This window comes from Eschscholzia californica, unplaced genomic scaffold (genome assembly GCF_041429995.1).
Source record: "Eschscholzia californica isolate CP2 unplaced genomic scaffold, dmEscCali1.0.p SCAF_6, whole genome shotgun sequence".
Lineage (NCBI taxonomy): Eukaryota > Viridiplantae > Streptophyta > Magnoliopsida > Ranunculales > Papaveraceae > Eschscholzia > Eschscholzia californica.
Genome location: NW_028238483.1, coordinates 290,001 through 297,541, shown reverse-complemented (window position 1 = coordinate 297,541; position 7,541 = coordinate 290,001).

Genomic DNA, 7,541 nt, shown 5'->3' with positions numbered 1-7,541 from the left:
AAACTCTCATCTTTGGATTATCCAGTGTAGATTTCCCAATCTACACCCATGTAACTGACTTAAATACCATATTCCTATAGCCCATGGAACTGCGTTATCAGTCAATTCCCATGCTAGTCTTCTTGAGTCATTGTTGTCCATGCAATGACCTGGACTAGGGACTAAATAATGAATCTATTCCATGTTCACTTAGTAGGGTTCCATTTACCAGATCACGTATCTGATAAACCTACCTGGAATGCCTCATTATTTTTGGACTGTCATTAAACACTAAACCATGATTTAACGACGAAATAATTAACTTATTTCTAATAATAAGAGTTTGTAAATCTTGAGCCTTCCCGTGTAACTCCTTACACCCTCAAGTTTACCAGTCTAAGCTTTTCAGGAAAGCTTAATGCCTAAGACCTTAGTATTACCACCATACTTAGTCGAAGGTGACAGTTTAGTTAATAGATCAAATCTATATGGATTTTGCTTGTTATCATCCGATGATAATCTTCAGTATCGCCATACCGAATTAAAACTTCCCAAGTTTTAACTACTTTCTTTTATTTGTAAAGTTTGCAACAGACTCTGCCTGGAACCCTTCCAGCTTACTGTTCTTCCAAGTCAAGATTCTCATCTTATTCTGGAAGTTTGCAACATATGACTTTTCAACCTTTTATTTTCATACCGAGATCTCACAAGTTCTTCTCAAGTACATTGTGTGATCCAGATTAGCTCATCTGGATTTGATTGGTGACGACCATAAATACTCCAAGTACTTTGCGACGTCGTGGCGAATGCTAATCATGTCCCACATGACCGATCTTATGCCTTTTGCATAACCATCTTTCTCATGCGTGCTTGCTCATCAGAATCCTTCAGATTCTGAATCTTGCTAAGCTGTGTGCCATGAGACTTGGGTAGAAATACTCCTTTTGAGTGTTTTCACATTGGACTTTTCAAGACCTTTTCTTGAACAAGTCTTATCACCTTCTCGATCTATCTCCATAGATCTTTGGTGCCCAAAAGCATTTCACCTTTATGTGGTCCTTTTATTGAGTCAGTTCTAAACTGTTTTCAACATCAGAATGTTGTTCTCAATCTCTAGTATGTCGTCTACATACCGGACCAAAGAAAACTGGGTCACTCCCACTAACCTTCTTGAACTTCTTAAATTCAAGATTTCTCTTCATTCCCAAAGAAACCAACTCTTGATTACTTTGCTGAATCGAAGATTCCAGCTCCTACTTGCTCGCTTTAATCCCTTGATGGATTTTGAAGCTTGCATTCTCACTAGCTTGCATTCTAACTAGCTTTAAAAGAGTAAACTTCTTCCTGAATGTGTCATGTATACATTCCTTTGCTAGTAATAGATCATTATGGTCATGCTCTGGGAAACACCAATGTTTCCATCCTTGTCTGTTTTTCACTTTGAAAAACCTATTTGGACTTAACAGGAACCCTTCCTTTAAGCAAAATAGACCAAGTTCCAAACTTGATTTCAGACATGGATACCATTTTAATCATATGGCTCCAAGCCATGTTTCGGAGTGATTCCGTCATAGCTTCTGTGTAGCTAGCTCATTTTCTTCTTCAGCCGGATCTCCATCCTCTGAGACAGATTTATGAGCTTTCAAGGTCTATAAGGGGTGTGAGCAACTTTGAGACACTCTCAACTCCTTGAGGGTTCTCCTGCGAATCACATTGACCCTGCGCGGGAGGATCTCCGAGATCTACCATCTCTTCCTCTCTTTCCTTTTCTATCGGCTCAGAATAGTTAGGAATCGCGACTTCTGACATCGGTACAACGGTGTCAGTTTGTTGCTCAAATCGAATTTCTTCGATATCTAATATTTCTCCCACTTGTCTTCTTGAAGTAACTCTTATTTCAAGGAAGACACCAGCACGAGCAACAACCACCTTGTTCTCTGATTGCTTGTGGAAGAATCCCCAATATTTATTTATCCCATAAATAAATATTCTTTCTTGATATGCAAACTTGGTTCTCGGAAACCATTTACGTTTCATATCTATAGACCTTCAGAAAAGACCACTTTTGGAACCCTTCCAAACCCATACTCTTATGGTGTCTTTTCAGCTTTTGACGGAATATGATTAGCTAGGAAGAACGACCGTGTTTGAGAATATATCCTAGAAAGTCTTCGGAAGATTGGCCTTAACCCATCACTGATCGACACATGTCTCACATGTTCGATTACTCCCACTAGACTCATCATCCATATGATGTGTTTGTGGAGCAAGGTGAGAAACTATTTCTCAACTTCTTTTGATGGTTATCAAATTTCTGATTCAAATATTCATCATCTCGATCCAATCGAATGACTTATATTTTCGTCAAGTGGATTCAGGTTGACTCTAGTTAGTGTACCAATAGTTTTACGTACATCTGTATGTACAAAAACTATTAGTTTACTAGCCCTTTCGCCCTTTCTAAAAGGTGACTTTGTCAAATGGCCACATTGAACAAAATTCACATGTGTCGTATGATTCAAAATAATTAGACTTAGAAATCCATACCATTGGATCTTCTTCATGTGTTTTATGTCAATTTGACCAATGACAAAACATGAGTTGACCTCTCCGAATCCTTTGATTATAGCCTATCGTATCATTGTTAATGCTCTTGGTTCTCTAAGAACCCATCGTTAACTTAGCACTATTTTAAAACATCTGATGTTTCTAGAAGAACATAATAACTCTTATTAAGTTCTACCTAGATTAGTGTCTAAAAGAAGACTTTGATCCCTTTCAGCATCCTTAGCAACTCTTGCTTCTGCTCCCTCTTGGATCCTTTCTTCTTTTAGTCAAGTATGTTATTTCCACGAATGGAATCTACAAAACTTGCTAAATTAACTTAGTTAACAGAGATACAAGAATCGGAATTCATAATTGCTTTTCTTTTCTCTTCCAGGTACTCAGGGTAGTTTCCTTGAATGGCCTAGCCAAACTTTTAAATCGACCCTTTAACCTTTTGAATCATAAGAACTCTTCTTATATTCTTTCGGTAACTGAATCATAAGAACGTTTCTTAGATTCACTTTTCCTCAATGTTCTTTTCAAGACGACTTTCTTAGAGGCACCATCCTCTCCATTCATGACTTCTAGTGGAACTCTTCCTTTAGTTGTCGAATGGTTGTGCACGCATCCATATCATTAATCCCTACGTGAGAGAAGAATTTTATGGATGTTCACAAAAGACTTTGGATAATCATATCCTCAGTCGTCTGAAGAACCAATGAACATTAGGAATGAGATATTCTCGGACGTTTTCTTTATTTCGAATTCGAAAACGCTTCTCGGATTCCTTTCCAATCATGAAAATAATTTTCATTTAATTCCTTCTGAAGGAATGAACGAAGGTTGGAAAACTCTTTTCTAATAGTCATATATCCTCTACTTTTAAAAGAAAATAAAACAAAATCCTAAAACTTATTATCATTGCAAAAACAGTTTTTTGCCATATTATTCAATGAAAACCGTCCCCCTTTGAATAATATGATTCCAAGATCCCATTCCTGTGAAGTTAAGCGTACTTTGGCACTGCCCTTAACTTCACCCTCCTGGGTGAGTAACTCCTTACTGATCATATCTCATATGACTCTTGGTTGATGAATAACACTTATGTGTTCAATTCATCCTTTTGCCTCGAAATCCAAAACCCTTTTGCTGACTCGTTGAGAATAACCATTTAGACATGTAGACCTCTTCATAGGTCTACCCGTATTGTCCCGAGGTAAAAGATGGCACCCTGCTTTGGCATGACCCACCATCGATGAACAAGGGCGCAACAGGTGTCTTAATCTGGGTAGGCATTACTCAAAATTCTTTTTGGGGACTCTTACGTTTTTGTTTGCATGCATTACTGTGAACTCTAACATAATCATACACCACACAAAACGTAAATAAGTAAATGCGCGCGAGAAAATAAATCAAGCAGATATGATCCTAGTATGGCCCCTAACCTAAAAGATCTAATCTTCTTAGGTTCTTTGCTTGTTTAGCCTCCGTTCACCTGGATCTTCATCCTCGAACATCCATTGAATTCTCCCACTCGAACCACGATCTCATCCTTTGGCTCTTCAATGGACTCAATTGTACCCTTAACTCTAATTACAAGACTCAACGATTCGCAGATCGTATAAAACTTGAAATTAAATTAATTACATCGGGCACCCATCCGTGCTTAAAAACAAGATAGAACAATTCTATGGCCATACTAGAACCCGCATTCACATCCATACATACATAATAATATGACATTCATAAAACACCCAAGTATGTATGAGATTCGCTTCCTTAGGTCGAATCTAGGTTTGCTATGTTCTAGATAGCTATTCGGGAGATACTACCGACATCTCTATGTCTAACGTGCCTTAAGTCTAATTATCTCATAATTCTGACTAATGGCTCGTTTTGGTTTTATCCTAGAAGATTTTGAAATCGTTTTGGAAAAACTCCGATTCAGGCTTTGGTTGGCCCGGGTCACTTTCGGAAAAAAATATGGTCAAAGTCGGAAGAAGAAAACAGAAACCTCCCACTGAAGTCAAGGCCCAAAAGACCCGAGTCTAACTCCAAAGACTTAAGTCAAACTTGGTCAAGGGACCTTTTGACTAGACCCAGTCAAGTCTCGGTCAAGGTCCGAACCAAGGTCGAACCCGGATTGGCACGTTCCAGACCGTGCCAAGTCCCTCGGGTGGACGCGTCCTGGCCCTAAGCCAGACGCTTCCTAGCCCCGCAGACGCGTCCTAGACGCTCTGCCCAAGCCTATGCTTCTTGGACTCCCAGTCCGAGACAGCTTCTGGTCTCACCAGACGCGTCCCAGACGCGTTCTGGAAGGTCTAGTCCTGGTCGCGTCCGGATTCTCAATCCGAGACGCGTTCGGACTTCTCTGTGGTCGCGTCTGGAAGACGTGACCTCAGGTGCCAGACGCTGATCCTTCGGGATCCCAGTCCGAGACGCTCTCGGACTCCCAGTCCGAGACGCTCTCGGACGCGTCTTTCTGTCCGAGAAAAGCTCGGACGCGTCCTTATCCGAGACGCTCTCGGATTCCCAGTCCGGGAAGGACTGGGACGCGTCCTGAGCGTCCGCGACTGGCCAGACGCGTCCTGGTCAGTCCGGCTCCTGGACAACACCATCTTTTCTTCCAATTTTCAAAATTTTCCAACTTTTTGCTGCTGTTTTGATGAATCTTCATCCAAAACTCAGCAATTTGAAAACTCTTTTCAAAAAACCATCATCTTTAAAAGTTTCTTTTGAAAACTCTTTTCAAAAACATCAAATTTTAAAGTCCTCTCATTGAAACTCTTTCAATTTTCTATCCGATTAAGTCTAAATCCAATTTAAACTAATCAATTTCATGTCTAAATCCCTATTTAAACATAAAATCATCTAATCAATCAAGCTCGAATCTAATTCGACTAGTCAGAGATAGTTTCATGCAACCGGCTCGTGATGCCACTGTAGGGTTTTGTGTATCCTATACACTAACTAGTGTTGTAAGCGGAATCTCAAACATCTCATGTTTAACACTAGATTGCCCAGGATCGTTATGCATAAACTAATCAATGAACTAGAGAGGGATAAATACCTTAACGCGTTTTTCCCTCGAACCATTCCAATCGCATGCAAAGATCGAGAGCTCCAACTGTAGCTCCTCTACTTGAGACACCGAGTGAATAGACTTGATCTCCCTTCCTTTCAGACTGCTAGGACTTACTAGAAGGTTGAGAAGAACTCTTCTTCTTGACTAGATTGATAGAACGAGAGCTTTTTCTCTATATTCCTCTCTCTCCAATAGCTGTATCTTCAGAGAGAGAGTTGTATATTTTTCCTTAGAGAAAAATCCACACCTTTTCTGTTTTCAACTGACCCAATATATAGACAAACCCTAATTAGAATCTCATTCAGATTAGGTTTTCTATTTCTGGGTCACAGAAAAGATAATTACCAAAATACCCTTTTGGGGTATTTTGATAACCCTTTAAGTGTGGCCGGCCAGAGGAGCCCACCATGGGCCTTATATGGCCGGCCCACTTACTCTGGTCGACCATCTCATGGCCGGCCCAAAGAGCCTTCCTTCTATCTTGTCCCGAATCTCCATTCGGACCCTTTCGGCCTTTCCAGTCGAATCCCATCCAACTTTAGCCAGTTCCCGTCTAGTTAATTCTCTCCGATCAAGCAACCACTCTTATGTGTAACCCGTTGTAGGATCCGGTCTATGTTAGCCGCGAATCAACTCCTTGATCCGACGATCGTAGTTGGCTTCTAGCAAAGCAGTACGACCCCTAATTGGACCGGACGATCTTTACGTGTGGTCATCGTTATCCTAACTGACAAATTGATCGCATTGCTACCTTGGTCGAAGGACACTCCTTCGGAAGGACATCTCCTTCAGACCGAACGGATAAATCCTTCACGAGCCGCCCCGTATAACGCTTCCTTGAGTCATAGACTCTCGCCCACTATAAAGGATACCAACATATGTGCGGAGCACACCAAGCCGCATATGCAGATCTTGCCATCTAGTCTCAAGCATCCGGCACCTATCATCTCGGCTACCATCCGGACATTGGGCATATGAGCATCCATCTCTAATAAGCTACCTCATGCCCAACATAGCACATCAAGGCTTGGCCCCTTGAATAGCTCAATCCTCCTTATGGAATATGCTAGCACGACGCATGCCTCGCCATGGCATGAGAACATGTAACACGTCTTCCAAAGGAACCCGCAGTAACCTATCTCCAGGTACTGTCCCGAGCCATTTCCTATGACAAGGGAACCCGTGCAATATGATTCTCTCGCATACGCTAGGCCGGCCTCATGGGTTGCGCCACGAGGATGCTCACTTTCGTGCATACCATGCTAAGATGGGCGAGCTCCCATCCACGAGGTCTTGGCATATGCTGGATGCATATGAGGAAGGGAGACCACCCCCTCCTAAGGTGCAAACTTCTTGTTTTGCCTATTTCCACAAGGAAACATCAATCCTTTTAACCAGGCATACTCTCGTCCAAATGACCCTTTGTATCCTTGATAAAGTCTTGAATGCCACGGATGTTCCCGTGCATGGCCTAAGGAAGCTTGCTGGCACTCTTGCCCTACTTCGACCTCGTATTCGGACCTCCGACCTATATGCTCGTACATGCTCTCCTAGCACTCATCACGTCATATGCATCCTCAAGAATATGCACGTGACACTGGGACAGCCTTAGTAAGGCTCGGTACGGCATGGGACAGTACGGGACTGCTTTGGTGAGGCTCGGGACAGCACGGGACGGCATGGGACAACACGGGACGGCCTTGGTGAGGCTCGGGACGGCCTTGGGTGGGCTCGGGACAGCACGGGACGCCACGGGACGCCACGGGACAGCACGGGACGCCATGGGACAGCACGGGATGCCACGGGACAGCACGGGACGCCATGGGACGCAATGGCCGACCAGCAAGGCATTGGCATGGGACGCATCCTGGGATGCCCGAGCAGCAAGGCATGGGACATTCTTAGGCATCAAGGGTTGAGCTATGGGACA